The sequence below is a fragment of the Pteronotus mesoamericanus genome, unplaced genomic scaffold (assembly GCF_021234165.1).
Source record: "Pteronotus mesoamericanus isolate MK-2021 breed Mesoamerican mustached bat unplaced genomic scaffold, CSHL_Meso_final scaffold_174, whole genome shotgun sequence".
Classification (NCBI taxonomy): domain Eukaryota; kingdom Metazoa; phylum Chordata; class Mammalia; order Chiroptera; family Mormoopidae; genus Pteronotus; species Pteronotus mesoamericanus.
This window is the reverse complement of record NW_026555309.1, coordinates 20,780,539-20,795,194: the sequence shown is the minus strand read 5'-3', so window position 1 is coordinate 20,795,194 and position 14,656 is coordinate 20,780,539. Positions and strand designations below refer to the sequence as shown.

Genomic DNA, 14,656 nt, shown 5'->3' with positions numbered 1-14,656 from the left:
TTGAAGGGTCTGGGGATGGGTTAAAGGAGTATGAGCCTGGCTTGCATGAGCCTCCAGCCACCCTTGCCCCAGACCCTAGCAGTATGGGGGAGTGACCTTTGTCAGTGTCCTGGCCTCTTGGTAGGGGGTTCCCAGGGCTCTGGGACCAGAGGATGGAAGAGGAAGGGTTAACTCTGAGCTTCAGCAGCTGAATATACAGCATAAACAGCATTTGGGGATGAGATCACTTCTGTTTTGGGAATCTAAAGGCAAACACAGTTGCATTTGTTCTTGTAATCATTGCCTTGTTTGAGATTGTTTATGTTTAGAAATTCATGTTGGAATATTTAGCAGTTGAGGTACAGAAACCAACTCGGGCTACTCAAACCAAAAAGGAATCCATTGGAAGGCTATGGGGCTGCTCCCAGAAGTGAAGGAAAAGCATGAGTTGTATGTAAAAGGCCCCAGAAAGGGAACTGGGCAACTCTGGGATTCTCATTATTGGAGAACTAAGGGATATAATCTTTTCAGGACTAACATCAGGATGAATGGTAACAGTCATTTTCCACCCTAGCATTCTTCCTCTGGAGATTCTGAAATTCCTGGAAGAATGAGGCGGCTTTACGATTCTGCCCATCCCCTTGCCGGAAGGTTTGCTAAGCTGAGGAGGGTAGTCCCAGTGGGTGCTGGTAGGATGGATGCTGATAGATGTCCACCCCTGACAATGAAATGTTGTATTTCTCAGGCCTCCTTCTTCCTAATCTCTCTGTCCTATTTAGTTTTACACAGTTTATCAAGAGTACTTTTGAGCTCTTAGAGCACGGCTTGGGGTCATAGTGGACGGGTTAGTAACTGTGAGTGAGCAATAAGGAGGCAACAGATGGAGCTGTGGATTCTGAAACACAGGGCTGCACTGAGCGGCTTCATAATACACGACGGTCAGGAAGCCACACACTGGAGAGCGTGGGCCAGCTCAGCGTTTCTCAAGCCGAGGTCTGTGTTTCTCTGGGGGATTCTCAATGAGAACTGCATAATTTGAAGTTTCATTTAAATAATGATCTTAAAAATATGTCCCTATTCTGCATCATCTGAAAATGCGTAATACCACACCACTGATGGATCTTCATTCATTTTGGTGCATTTGGATTTTCTGATGCATTGGTGGTGAGTAGAAATTCACTAATTGTCATGGCCTAATGAGCAGGATATAGAAGCAGTCTTGATATAAAAATAGTGCATTTGCATCAATGATACCAAAGAGTGCTATTTTTCAGAGACAGAAAAACATGTTTGAGAAATGGGGTCTTCTTCTAGCTTATAGCTGCACAGGCATGATGAGTGGCAAGGAACCTGGGCCATAACAATCAGCTCCACAGTCAAACTGAAAGCAACAATTTAGTGTCAGCAAAATGACATCATCCTTTACCTGGCACAGATGATATTTTGTTTTATTGGTATTGCAGTTTTGTCTGAGTTTAATTTGTATATTTATTTGTATAGTGGTATGAGACTATCAGCAGAAGATGTCTGTAAGTCATTTTGTATTTCTATATGTTTAAGTGAATTATAATAAAAATAACTTTGGCTAACCCCAGAGGTCCTTGAGGAATTTTTTTTTTCTTTAAAAAGAAATTACCTTATGCAAGTTTTAGAAATGCTGATCTGTGGGAGACATTCCTTCCCTCCCCCACTCGTTTCCACAGGATGACATTCCCCTGTCCCCAGGGATGCTGGGAGTGGCCATGTGACTTGGCTTTTGCCAGTGTGATATTCATAGACACAAAAGCAGAGACTCAAAAAGAGCTTGTGGTTTGGTTTGACCTCTTGTACTCCTCCATTTTCTGAGAGAAGACCACGGTTCAGGTGCTATTGGTCCGAAGAGGATGACGGACACAAAGAGCCATCCTGAACCCAACGGAGCCCAACCTAGATTGACTGAACTCCACCCAACCAACAGAAGTGTGAACAAGAGGAAAAAGCTTCTTGTATGGCACTGAGACTCCATGGTTGTTTGCCACATAGCATTACTGTGACAATAGCTGACTGACAGGATCTAGCACATTGATTAGTTAGCCATACAATGGAGTGTGTAAACCTTGATTTTATTGATCCAGTTGATTTACTATGTGCCAGTTATCATTGTAGGTGTTGGAACTACAGCGATCAACAAGACAGACCAAGTCTTAGCCCTTAGGGAGTATATATTCTAGTGGATTTTCAGTCGTTTTTGTTTGACTGTTTATGTATCTGATGAATGTTTTGTTTTTTTCCTTTCCCCAAAGGGCAAATTAACTTTGCTCTGATATGTTTGGAAAGTCATGGTTATCTGGATAAATGTGATTAGTCTCTATGTGGATTTTGTATTGAACAAAAATGTTGGGGAATAACTTGACTACTGATGTTGCCATCATTATCATCAAAACTGCCTTTGTTAAGGCATTTATTTCTCTTGACATGTGCCTAGAAATGTCTAGAAAAGAACATACAAATAGAAGAAAAAAAATAAGATCATCACTTTGTCTACCAATTTTGCTTTTGCTTGATTTTGCTTTATACAGTTTTGACTGGGTTCCATAACTAAAAATAATCTCCCTGTGTACGTGAAATTTCAGCAGAGTAAATGGCTGTGTGCACTTATATTTATGCATGTCTGAAAATTCTGCCGACTGTGGAGGTCTGTGGTGGCCAGTCTGGAATGAAAACAGCGTCCTGGGAAAGGAATTTGAATGTAATGTTGAATACATTTAAAAATATTATTCAAATGCCTGAAAAGTTCGGTTTTATGAATTTCAGACTATGGGGAATCAGTGGCAAAAATTCGCATTTCTTGGTTTGTGGAGACCAGGGATGAAACATGGCTGTAAATATCCAATTCAAAGGCCTTAAAGCTGCAAGGAAAGGCCCATTTCAGGTTTGACTCAATGGCAGTAAGTCTTGTTTGTCCAGAGGAGTGCTGGATTGATAAGAGCAAGCGGCAGACAGTGTGAAAAGTAATTTATTGCACTTTGGAATACTGTGAAATTTGGAATTTTTTTTTTGCTTTGATGTTCAGTTCCCTTTTTTTTCTAGGTTTCAAGAATGTCAGTGATCTAGGGTTGGTGAGGTGACCCTACTGACACAGTCATGATGTACTTGGATGCCTATCAGAGCCATAAAAGACCTTCATCTGTCCGCCGCGGGGATCCATTGGTAAGGGAAGTCTGTAGTTCTCAGAGAAAGTCTGGCTTCCCCTCTGTCCATTCTGCAGATAGTTCTGCTCTGGCTAGACTTGACCCACCATAATTTTTGGGATGACTCTCCTTCTTCTTTCTTAGAATCTCTGCTATATCTCACTGAGTTTATTTTTCCGGGGAACTGAGAAGTGTGTTATAGGGGGAGGAGTCTGGACCATCTGATTCTGAAGGAACATAGTCTGTCTAAACGATGAGAAATGTGGAAAGGCGGGTAATATTGCTTTGATTCCAATGTAAAGAGTACTTCCAGGCCATACAGAATTGAGAGAGAACTTTTAGGTATATTTTGGAAAAGTTTTACCCACTTAGAAACAATATTTTATTTCTAGGTAAAGAAATTAATGGATTTCTGTCTGATTGCATCCAAATTGTAATATGATCTTGTTGGATCTGCTTTCAAAGCTGTTGGATTTCCCAGCTCTCTGGCTGCCCACTGCTTCCCAGGGTCCGGATGCTGTGGCCGGATCTGTTTTAATGATCAGGCTCTGGGTTTCAGTCAACGGAGAGGTGTCACAATGTTAGTTAGAAAGGATTAAGCACTGAGGAAACTGAAGCTGAATTGAGGGTCTGGTTCATAAGAAAGACCTCTGTGTGCTTGGCGAGGGGAAGGAAATCATTATTTACCTGGGGCTTGGGCCAATGGATGCTGGCTAGTGCCTAGACTCTGAAGTGAGGTCTTCTTAGACTGTCCAGAGAAGCCAGAAGTGGCCAGAACCAGAGGTCTGGGTGTGTTCTCTGACCAACATCTTCCATATTGCTGGAAACTTGTTAAAAATGAAATTTTGTGTCCCTACTCCAGATCTACTGAATCAGATACTCTGAAATCGTCTGACAAGTTGTTCTAACAAGCCCTCTAGGAGATAGATCTAAGTTGGAAAAACACAGCCCTCAGAAGAGCTAAAGGGCACCAGGGACCCCAAATCCATCACCTGGGACTGAGTGGAGTGGGGTAGGGAAGTCCAAGGCTCATCATAAAAAAGAGAATATTCTCTTCCCATCCAATAGTTAACAAATTAGCAGAGGTAATTTTATACATTTATTTATTTATTTTTTAAAATTATATTTTATTAATTATACTATTACAGTTGTCCCAATTTTTCCCCCTTTGCTTCTCTCCACCCAGCACTCCTACTCCTTCAGGCAACACCCCCCCTACTGTTCATGTCCATGGGTCATGTGTATAAGTTCTACTTATATGCTACTGCATTTCCTATACTTTACATCCCCATGGCTGTTCTCTAACTACCTATTTGTAGTTCTTAATCCCCTCACCTCTTCACCCATTTCCCCATACCCCCTTCCCATTGGACAACCATCAAAATGCTGTCCATATCCATGATTCTGCCTCTGTTCTTCTTGTTTAGTTTGTTTTTTATACTCAATTGTTGATAGATATAAAATTATTGCCATTTTATCATTCATAGTTCTGATCTTCATCTTTTCCTTAAATAAATCCCTTTAACATTTCATATAATAATGGTTTGGTGATGATAAACTCCTTTAGTTTTTTTTCCTGTCTGGGAAGCTCTTTGTCTGCCCTTCTATTCTAAATGATATCTTTGCTGGGTAGAACAATCTTGGCTGTAGGAACCTGCTTTTCATGACTTGGAATATCTCTTGCCAATCCCTTCTAGCCCATAAAGTTCTTTTGGGAAATCAGCTGTCAATCTTATCGGAATTCCCCTATAGGTAACTAACTGCACTTCTCTTGCTGTTTTTAAGATTCTCTCTTTATCTTTAACCCTTGGCATTTTAATTATGATGTGTCTTGGTATGGATCTGTTTGCATCTATCTTGTTTGGGACTCTCTGCGCTTCCTGGACATGCATGTCTATTTCCTTCACCAAATTAGGGAAATTTTCTTTCATTATTTTTTCAAATAGATTTCCAATTTCTTGCTCTTTCTCTTTTCCTTCTGGCACCCCATGGTACAAATGGTGGAATGATTGAAGTTGCCCCAGAGGCTGCTTACACTATCCTCATTTTTGGGGGGGATTCATTTTTCTTTTTCTTTTTTTAAATATATAATCTTATATTTTTTATATTACCATTTAGTACCCTTATATCCCCCTCCCCTCTGCAATCACCACACAGGGATTCTCTTTTCTTCTGTTCTGTTTGGTTGTTTTTTTCTTCCTTATGTTCAAAGTATTGATTTAGTTCTTGGTTTCATCCACTCTACAGTTATTTCCCTGTAAATTGTTCCGTATTTCAATTAACGTATGCTTCATTTCTGACTGGATCTTTTTATGCTTTTGAGGTCCTCATTAAGTTCCTTGAGCATCCTTATAAACAGTGTTTTGAACTCTGTTTCTGATAGATTGTTTATCTCCATTTTGTTTAGTTCTTTTTCTGGAGTTTTGATCTGTTCTTTCATTTGTATCATGTTTCTTTGTCTCCTCATTTTGGCTGCCTCCCTGTGTTTGTTTCTATGTATTAGGTAGAGCTGCTATGACTCCTTGTCTTGGTAGCATGACCTAATGTAATAGGTGTCCTGTAGGGTCCAGTGGCACAGCCTCCCCTATTACACAAGCCGGGTACTCGAGGTACCCTTTGTGGGGGCTGAGTACACCTTCCTCTTGAAGTTGAGATTTGATTGCTGTTGGCAGGTCAATGGGAGGGATTTACCCAGGCTAGTCAGCTGCAAGGACTGGCTATGACCACTTACTACCAACCCCCACCCTCTGTGGAGGATCAGCTGTGCAGGGGCAAGGTGCTGGTGCTCCAACATGGTCTGTAGCTGCCCACTGGGTGAGCAGGCTCTGGGGTTTCCCAGGTGGTGCAGAGCAAGGTCAGCCCCCAACTGTGTTTTTCCTGGGTCCACCCTGCATGGGCTATAAAGTAATCTGAGATGGCTGCTACTTGTGCTGGGCTTGGAGATTCCCTGGTGAAACCTAGCTGTGAATCTAGGCTGGCTGCTGCTAGTGCCATGCCTGGGTTCACATAACAAGAGTTGCAGGGCCTGGAGGCTTAGTGAGGTGGGCTGTTGCTTGTTTGATAGGATTTAGGAAGTTGTGAAGCATGAGCCAAAGCAAGTCATACATATTTTAGGGGTAAGCAGTTTCAGGGGATCTCCAGGGCAGGGTAAATGGTGTTAGCCAGGTTGATGGAGTCTCAATTATGATACCTGCCTGCCTACCTATGGCTCCATGTAGGGAGGATTCAGAAAAGGGATGATGGCCTCTGCCCACCTTTCTTTCTGGAAGAAAGCTGTCCTCCAGCTCCTGCCTTGATGCCAGACACTTCAGTTCCTCCCTGTGTGCAACTGGTGCTTTTTAAGCCACTGTCTTGGTGCTAGAGCTCAGAGGAGCTAAATCTGAGTAAGTCCATGTATGGGTTCTTTAAAGGGAACTGTTGGGACTCCAGAACTTTCTTTGATTGACTCAATCCCTGCTGATTTTTGCAGTCAGAAGTTATGGGGACTTATCTCCTTGGCACTGGAACCCTGGGATGGGGGCCTGGGGTGGGACTGGGACTCCTTTTTCCTGAGAAATCCCTCCTGAATTTTTATCCACCACATATGAATGTGGGATGAGCTCATTCTGCATTTCTGCCTCTTCTACCAGTTTGGATGGATGTGGTTTATTTAATTCTGTAGTTGTCAGACTTCCATTCAACTCAATTTCGGATGGTTCTGAGTGATAATTGTTCTATATTTTAGTTGTAATTTTGATGTGGTTGTGCAAGGAGGCGAGCTGTGTTTACCTATGCTTCCATCTTGACCAAAAGTTGATGGTAATTTCAAATAGATCATTAAATACTCATTCACTACCCCCCTCCAAGCATTACACTAGCAAAGCAATGATTCATGGCATATTGCAAACTTAGAAATCAGGGTGCTTAGATCATATTTTGACATTTTACCAAGAGTTTTACATTTTTATAACCTGATTTCTTTTATGTTTTCTCTACCTTCTTTTAGAACTCAAGCCTGAGACTTCAGTTTTTTAATCTGTCTACTTCTCTCTCTCTCTCTTTCTCTCTCTCTTCTTTTCCCTCTCCCTTCCTCATCCCTTGAGAGTACCTGTTATATGCTAGACCCTGTGCTTTGATGAAAAGGCTTGGTCTCTGCTGTCAAGGATAGGTAGTATGTGGGAGGATGATGGGGTTCTGTTTATAACAACAATCACAATATGTTAAATTACCATAAATACAAAGAGATTTGGGAGCAAAGAAGATGGACTGACCCACAGAAATTGACAGGAGGGTTGCCCTTGAGAAGTCTTCATGGAGAAGGTGAAATTTGAGCAGACCTAAAGAAACAAAGCATTTACCAGGGAGTTAAGGTAGGGAATAAAGTTCTACATATAGGGAATACATATGTGACTGTATTTACTATAACAAATTACCACAAACTTGGTAGCTTAAATTTACTTATTTAGTAGAGGTGGATTTCACTGGGCTGAAGTCAGGTGTAGGCAGAATGCATTTCTCTCTGGAGACTCTAGGGGGCAATGTGTTGTGTCTTTTCCAGATCAAAGAGGCTGCCTACATTCCTTGGGCAGTGCTTCCTTCCTTCAAAACCAGCAACGGTGGATGGTGCCTTTTTTGTGCTGTACCTATCTAGTTGCCTGGATTCATGATTAGACTGGACCTACCTGAGAAATCTAGGGTAATCTACACATCTCAAGGTCGTTAACCTTAGTACTCCTGCAAAGTCCCTTTGCCATGTGAAATAACATAGTCGCATGTTCTGTGGCTTAGGGAATCTTCAGGGGCCATTATCCTGCCTACTACAGGGATAGCATGGATGCCTGGCAGGATGGAGGCTGTTTTAGAAATATCACATTTTGCCACATATAGTGCGTACCCATGTTTTTGGCCCAAACTTTCAGGAAAAAATAACTTTTGTTTTAATTTTTTAATTCAGTTATTTATTTATATTTAGATACTTATTTTTGTATTATAAAGGAATTATAGCATTTATTTTTTTTATCATATTATGGTACAAGAAATTTTATGTAGCAAATAATTACAAAACACAAGAACAGATACAAGATACAAGAAATTTTATGTACTGATAGTGGAATTAGTACTACCCATGTAAAATGCGCATCCTTATTTTTCCCTAAAAAATTTGGGTGAAAAAATGTGCATTTTACATGGCAAAATACAGTAGTAAGACAGTCCAGGGTAGCCGCACCGTGGCCAGGAGTGACAGAGAAAGTGTGATTGCGAAATGGAGATGTATGTATGACAAAATGAAACAAAGGTGCTGCCAGCAGAGGCTCAAGTTTTAAACATTGTAGTGGCTGAGCTAATTCAGTTGACTATTTTAAAAATGTAATTCCTCTTTTGTGGGGGATAAAATGGATGTTGGCCACAGGGACAAGTGTAGGTGGGTAGAGAGTTCCATTTCCTCTTTTTCTAGTTTTTCTTACTTATCTTTCTCAGTCACTGGTCCAGAGATTTTTGGGGGGCAAGCCACTGTGAATCATAGGAGTTTTGGTACAATAGACTTGCTCTTCAATAAAAGCTAACATTGCATTGCTATAATAAATTCACATTCACAGTACCTGAGGGATACATCCAGGATGGACACAGTATTCCTTTATAGTGAAATGACAGTAAATCTTGCTCACCTCCTTTCTAACAACATTGTTGGATTTGAGAACTCCTTTTAGCTGCTTTCCCAGTTAAAGATGGCGTATCATAAAAGGAGACCTTGATGGCGGTTTTAAAGTCCCTAACATTTAAGTCTCTTAGCTGGGAAATCACCTTCCTTGGTCTGTTCTAAAATGCATTTTCAAATGGTCATCAGACAATATTGACTACTTATCATGAACAATAATGGACTTTAAATTGGCCATAAACTACCTACCGTTCTCTAATCCCATCTTCATCAAGTGTTTCATGCTGCAAACTACACTGAATGTAAGTAGGTTATCATTATCAAAAAACATTTTTCCCGTAATACTTCACTGCTAGAAAGCAGTAAGAGAGAAGACAGTCAGTGAGTGTTAGATGGATCTGAGAAATAAATGTAGAACATGTGACATCAAAGGAAGTAATTTTAACCTAAACTGCAAAGACTACTACATCAGGGTATGGAGAAACTTTTGGGGACATAGTAAGAGAGCATGGGTGTGGGAGGCATCCTGACTTGAATTTAAATCCTACCTTATTAACACAGGTGGAAATGTAAACTAAAACAGTTCAATTTTAGTTGTGGCTGGAGTTTGAAAATTAGCAATACATTTTTTTTTCAGAGTTCAGCTTTTTATTGGCTATGTTACAGAAGAGGTTTAGTCAAAAAGACCAAAATCCATGTCATCCTCAGACTCGTCAGATTCTCCTTTCCTTGCTTCCACCTCCTATGCCTCGGCTGGGGCAGCAGTGGTGGAGGGGACAGGGACAGGGCCCCCTGCTGGTGCAGCGCTAGTCCCGGGGGCAGGCCCACCAGCCCCTACACGGACGAGGCTCCCCAGGTTGACACTGGCCAGAGCCTTTGCAAACAAGGCTGAACAGAAAGGTTCGGCATTTACACCAGTTGCTTTAAGGAGGGCATTGGCCTTATCCTCCATCACTGTCCCCTCATTGTGGTGCAGGATAAATGTTAAGTAGATGCAGGTGAGCTCTGAGACCGAGGCCATGGTGCGGGTTGTAGGTGAGCGCTGCTGGGAGTGCTAGTTGCTAGATGAAGTAAGCGCCTCACCCCAGCACGGCCTTAGCTTCTTCCGAAGGACGGAGCACCTTAGCAGCAGCTGGGGAAAGGGAAAGCAATATACATGGTTTTAACAGGAAAACCAATACGGTCACTTATGCAGCAACAACTTCTATTAAGTATCTGTTTGTGTTTTCTTATAAACTTTTTTCAGTGTACTCGCAGATGTTGAGGTCAGAAGTTGAGGAATTCCATAAATAACACTCTTCTTTCCTGCTTGAGTTTAGAACTAATTAAGAGAGAACACAGGATGAGAAAAAATGTTTCAAAAAATATATATTTGCACACCCACTTAACCTTACATCTAAGGCCACGTTCTTCAGTCTAGCTTTTATCAGGCCCTATTCTTGGGGTTAAGTGGGTTTGCAGATTCCTTCCCCTATATTAGCCCCAGGCAGTGTTAGAATGAGGTGCACCCACCCCAAAGGCAGGGAGGGAAGAAGGTGGAGAACACAGACTCTCTGTGGACTGGCAGGTCTGCAGAGAGGAGAAGGTAGAGCATGCCGGGCCACCAGCTGTCAATCAGATAATCCATCGCTCCTTGCAGCCAAGAATAACCCATACCGCTGCTGTCCTCGGCAGTCCCTGTTTGGCCTCATGCCACCTATGAAGCTAGACTTAGCACTTCTTTGCATTCCCTCCACAAAATCCATTTAGATTTTATTAAAAATTTCATAATGGAGGTGGGGGTGGGGTTGGAAGTTGTGTTACCTATCCTATAGGTTTTTCGTGCTCTCCCCCCAAAATCCCCATTACATAGTTTACCTAAGTCTCTGATTTTAGCATATCAGTGACTGGATCTCTTCCCATCCCTTCCACCATCCATTCCTCCACCTCCAGATCTTTCCATCTCTCAATCTTTCCCTTTTTCTATGTCAAGTGAGTTTGCTTAATCCAACCTCTTCTATACTTCTACACTCATGCCCTTTACCCTGCTCAGCAGACAAGGAAACTTTTAGGGGGTCAAGATTCATTGAGATGTAGTAGGAATTTATAAATAAAAATTTGTTTTCCTATATGATTGCGGGATGTTACATTTTGAAGGGAAAACATAAAATTAAATTTTCTCAAGCTTACTCCTCTTTTTTCATTTTGCTGTGGTTGGGATAAAATTTGTGAAGTAGTCACAAAGTTTTATAAACTCTACAGTTGCCCAGCACCACAGTTTCATGTTTTGTTTCATCTTAAAACAAAAAGGTCCCTCACAGGTTTTGGTTCAATAGCAAACACTACATCCGAGAGTGACTATGCCTCATGTCTCAGGTAGCTCTTATTTGTTTCTTATTTTAAGTCTAACAAGGAGGGATGGCTTACATATTAAGTTTTGGAAGGAGAAATTGATATACTAGGGCTGACATGTTGTACCAGGAAGCCTAATGAGGCTTTTCCATTTCCATCCACCATTAAAAAAAAAAAACATATATATATATATAGAGAGAGAGAGAGAGAGAGAGAGAGAGAGAGAGAGAGAATTTTGTTTTGAGCATATTGTTCCTTCCCTTTTGAGGCTAGGAGAGTCCTGCGACCCTCTGAGATTTCAGCTCTTATATGCTGTTCATTCTCTCATCCCACTCATAGCAGGTACCATTCGTTCATTTCAACAAGTATTTCATTTCAGTTAACACTTACAGAGGGCTGACTCTATGCTAGTGCTGTGCAAGGCATTGGGGGTCTGATGTGAACCAGCTTTCGTCACTTCTCAGCTTGCTCTTGCAACTGCCTCCCAATGATCTGTCAATTTTCACTCCAGTCTTCTTCCAAGCTGTCCCCTGCTTCCAAGCTGTCCCCTGCATTGCAGCTGGAGCAACTACTTCGAACCACAAGTCTGATCTTGTCACTCTTGCAGCTGCACTCACTGCTTTTAGAGGCAAGTTAGGCTCCAGAACATGGTCTGCAATGGGACAATGCATGATTAGCCCTTGCTACTTCTTCCAGCCTCTTCTCCCTTCATGCTTCTCAGCCTGGGCTTTTGTGCTCTCTCCCACCGGCCTCCTTTCAGTTTGTCAAATACGACTTTCTACCTCCCACTTAAGAATTTGGAATGTGCGGTTTCCCTGCTGGAGGGTTCCTGCTTCTCCCTTTCCCCTAGACAACTGCTGCAGCAACCACTTTAGCCTCATTCTAAGTGACTACCTCTCAGGAAGTCTTCTTTGCTCTTCCTAAGTCAATGTTTCCCAAAGCCCCTGTGTATGCAGTGCTTTACAGATGCAATTTTATATTCATTTGATGGGTGCCTGTCTCCTTCACTAGATTGTAACACAACCTAGGACAGAATCTCCTCTACTTATATTTGTCATTGTATTCCCAGTGCCCAGTACAGTGGAGGCTCTCCATAAACATCTGTCAGATGAATGAACATAGACAGGTTATTGCCCTTCAGGAATTTAGAGTTTAGTGGGTGAAAGAATGACCCTTAAGCAGAAAACTAAAATATGATGTGGTAAGTACTCTCTATCATAGTATGTGGCAATGGCCAAGGTTCCTATCCTAGACTTGGGGATGGTAAGGAGGAAGTGAAACTATTTTTGTGAGAAAATTGCACTGGGATTTTGACACGGATTGCATTAAATCTATATATTGCTTTAAGTAAAATGGCCATTTTAGGAATGTTAATTCTTCCAGTCCATGAACATGGAATGTCTTCCAATTTCTTTATGTTTTCATAATTTCTTTCAACAATGTCTTACAGTATATAGGTCCTTCATCTCTTTTGTAAAATTTATTCCTAGGTATTTCATTCTTTTTGTTGTGATTATAAATGAAATTATTTTCTTCATTTCTCTTTCTGGTATTTTGTTGTTAGTATATAAGAATGCAATAGGTTTTCACATGTTGATTTTGTATCCTGCAACTTTATTGAATTTTTAAAATTAGTTCTAATTAGTTTTGTGGAATCTTTAAGGTTTTTGATATATAGAATCATGTCATTTGATAGTGATAGTTTTACTTCATTCTTAATTTGGATGCCTTTAATTTCTTTTTCTTGCCTAATTGCTCTGGCTTGGACTTCACGTACTATTAACATGCCACTTTTAATGCCCAGTTAAGAATAGAGATAATATTTTTAAATATCCCACTTTTAAATATTTAGAATGTTATATTTAAAATGTTATATTCATATTTAATACTAGTATTTAAATATTTAATATTTTAAAATTTCCCATTTTTTGACAGGATGTACAGGGTCCGGCATTAATAATGCCCCCTTTTTATTACAAAATCTTTTTATTACAAAATCATAAGCATGCAATTCTGTTACATAACAATATCACACTCAAGCACGCCATATGACATTTTATTTAGGTGAAATGTTCATATTGCTGTCCATCTCGTGTGAGACATTCATGTATGCTACCAACCACACTTAAACAGGCATTACTTCTGCTGGACCCTGTATTATATTAGATTTTGAAGAAATCACAATTTTTGCATTGTGTTTGAATTTCATAGAACATATGAAATGAGTTTATAATGTATATGATGACTTTTAAACCATATGTACCAAAAATTTCCTGGGTGCATTGTTCTTTATATTTTTAAGTTGGAAGCTTGTCTCCTTATAAGATTTCACAGATGATTATAATAGAAGTATCTCATTCCTGTTTATATTGTGACTAAATATGGCTAATGCTTGTTTTTATATGGCCCTAGAGCTAAGAATGGTTTTTCCACTTTTTAAATGGTTGAAAAATCAAAAGGATAATAGCTTATAACATGTGAAAATTACATGAAATTCAAATTTCAGTTTCCATAAATGAAGTTTGATTGGAATGCAGCCAAGCTAATTCTTTTATGTTCTGTCTGTGGCTGCTTTCATGCTACAGCTGCAGAGCTGAGTAGTTGCTACAGAGACTTATGGCCTTCAAAGCCTAAAATACTAACTCTCTGGCCACTTACAGGAAAAGTTAGCCCACACCTGTTCAGTTTCAAATGTGGTAATACATTTGGTGAGACTTAGCTTTTCCATTTAGGAGCCAGTAAGCAGGCAAAGACAGAGACAGGAACCTTTAAGTAAATTCCTGGATTATGTGTGGATTTAACCACTTCAAGTCCTTCTTTCATTCCAAGGAAATGCAAGTGAAGACACTTATGAACAGCGAAGCACTGTATGGGAGAAAAATAATGCTTTCAAACTTGCTATCACAAGGTCGTCATGGCAGGTGGGCCTGCTTCTTAGGCAGTTAAGAGGGAGCTTGTGAATAGAGGTCTGTAATCTGTAATTTTTTTTTAGACCCAAATACATTACATGAAAAAGGGCATAACCCAGTGGGAGTGTTTTTCTTTTTCTTTTTTGATATTCTTAGGCTATAATCTTCTCAACTGCTTCACCAGAATTTATCTGCTGTAATTACTGAGATCTGTGGTGTATGTTATCAACAAGTCAGAAGAACTGAGAAACCTTTTTCTTAAAAATTAAAAAAAAATTATCTTAAGCTGCCAACCATGAAATGCTTAAAAAATAGTTCTTTATATAGCTTTATAAAGCACTTCTGAGAGATTCTTCCCATTTACCTTGCGGCTGATAAAAACCCAAAGAACATTAAATTCCGTTTCTTTCTAGATAGAAAAGTTCTGTTGGATATAATTATCTGGCAAGTTGCAGTTTAGAAATGTTCTGTCCATTTGAAGACCTACTTTACTGAAATTTTTGTTGAAATTCCTTTTTTGTCATAGCTCCTCATTGTTTGGAGTTATAATACCTCCCAGAAGTCTCATGTTTGAAAAATATTGAAATAATGGAACATTGTGCTACCCTGCCACACTATATAGTTTTGATTCC

At 40.2% G+C, this 14,656-nt stretch overlaps 1 protein-coding gene and 1 pseudogene across 8 annotated transcripts in view; one reads left to right on the top strand and one right to left on the bottom strand.

The window, feature by feature from the left end:
* NCALD (neurocalcin delta) overlaps positions 1 to 14,656 on the top strand; it is a 348,886-nt gene that overhangs the window by 63,490 nt on the left and 270,740 nt on the right. For 3 of the 8 annotated variants that reach the window (XM_054590330.1, XM_054590334.1, XM_054590329.1), the window contains exon 1: positions 3,062 to 3,168. The exons of 4 other annotated variants lie outside the window; for them this stretch is intronic. The gene's annotated coding sequence lies outside the window, so the exon portion shown is untranslated. Of the gene's footprint in view, positions 1 to 3,061; positions 3,169 to 4,214; positions 4,235 to 14,656 lie in introns of those variants that run through there. One more of the 8 variants, XM_054590338.1, reaches the window with a different exon arrangement.
* On the bottom strand, positions 9,458 to 9,805 carry LOC129084252 (60S acidic ribosomal protein P1-like; annotated as a pseudogene).